Source organism: Lygodium microphyllum, chromosome 18 (genome assembly GCF_053477565.2).
Source record: "Lygodium microphyllum isolate KBCC chromosome 18, Lygodium_microphyllum_v1.1.10, whole genome shotgun sequence".
NCBI lineage: Eukaryota > Viridiplantae > Streptophyta > Polypodiopsida > Schizaeales > Lygodiaceae > Lygodium > Lygodium microphyllum.
Window position 1 is genome coordinate 74,252,879 of NC_141152.1, and position 1,956 is coordinate 74,254,834.

The window sequence follows — 1,956 nt, forward strand, 5'->3', positions numbered from 1 at the left end:
CATATAGTTTTCTCTTACAAGAAGTACCCTTACAAAATGATGTGTATTATTGTGGATGGAGAGTAATTTCAAATGTTTGTAGGACAATAGATTCAAAGATTCTCAAGATAGATGGGGTTAATGTAAGTATCTTTCACATCCTGTTTTGAGCAACGTGATAAGATTTTGAGCAACAACATTATTATCAAATTTTATAATCATTCAATTTCTTTGTTTTTACTCCCTACAAGTACGAACTATCACTCACCTTATTACAATTTTCCTTGCAGTGCAAAGATTACCCCGATTCATACACATGGTGGATAAAAGAGAGATGTATTGAGTTAATTTTGGATAGGGCAATTACGCCAGTGGACCCCGACTCTCCTCCACATAATCCTTAACTAAGAGTAAGGCAAAAGGCAAGTCATCTAGAAAGACAAGTAAGGCAAGCTCCACAAAGACAGAAATGCCAACACTTTCTCATCCATCTTCTCATCTATCCCCTCAAGAGAAGAGGGCCCCTATCCAAGTTAAATTCTTCAACCAACCAAAAAAAAAAGACATTGCAACTGCAAGATCTATCTTTTCAAAAAGTGGCGAAGAAGTTACAATGATGAAAGAAGACAAATAGATACAAATGGCAAGATCTTTGTATATCTACACTTCAATTTTGTAACTCTTCATTCAATGAAAAGCTTTTTGTCCAATGTAGTGTTTTCAATTTTATGGCTCGAAGCTTACAATTGAAGGAGACAAGCAACTCATACAAGAGAAAAAGCGTTCAGCTCTTTTCCCGACTACTTTACCGTTTACTTTGAACTTATATTCTGGGGATGTACAGTCTAGCATCTCCAAGGTATCCCTTACATCTTTAAGATTCCAATTGGAAGTGATATTTATTTCCTTTTCTATAACTTGCACCTTAAGATTGAAGGGCATGCAATCTGTATCTGAATCCAAGGGAATCCACATACCTAATTTAAGTTTGTATCTCCTATAATCAAAACCCAAACCAAGAGTTTGTCATGCTTTATTATAACACAGAGACAAGGATTGGGGGCATACAATACACCTCATGGTGTCGCCCTTATGGTCAACATCTCTAGATTTCCAAAGCTTCCCTATAATGTTATCTAGTTCTGCACTTGCAAAATTTCTACTGAGCCAAGATACTTTTGTTCTCTGTAAGTTTGCTATTTTGAAGCAACCCACAAAGATATGTAAGGGGATAAACCATGACAGGCGTATTCTTCTTGAGATCCTTCCAACTGTCATGGACTTTTGAATATCTTGTCATATTTTGAATTTAAAACTATGCATGGTTGCCTTATCAGGAACCTCCCAAATAAGAGAGGAGAGACTTGGCAATGGCAAATCCTTGATATGTCCATATGTACCCTCTTTAGATTGAACCACATATTGTGCATAATATATAAAAATTCTTCTCTCACTGAAAGAACCGACAGTCTCATCAGCATATATAATGTCCGCAAATGCCTTATGAATCACATTCAAAGTTCCACTCAAACTCTCCACAAGTTGCCATTCAATACTTGTTGATGGAAATATATCTACAACAAAGAATACTTGCTTAATTTTTTTTAAATAAAATATGTTATCAACTTAAGACTTACAATGTGTTTGCTGGCAAACACGTTCATTAGGAGATAAGTGCATATCCCTGGCCATGTAAACATGTTGCACTTTAACTAACCACCCTTCATGCGATATGCCCTTTCCAGTGATGTTTTATATCCTCTCTTTTTCTTCTTTTGACCTTGTGAGAGCTTTTGCAAGAGGGCAACATGGTCACCCAATCGTTTATGCAAAAGGTTTTGGGCTCCCATTTTCTGTCTACTCCTTGGCCATAGACAGTGCAAGAGTTTACTAAACAAGACGGACACCTTTTGGATGCCATACTTAGATTGAAATCGCAGAGAAAAGCACTCACTGAGAAAGGAAAATGAGCAAAGA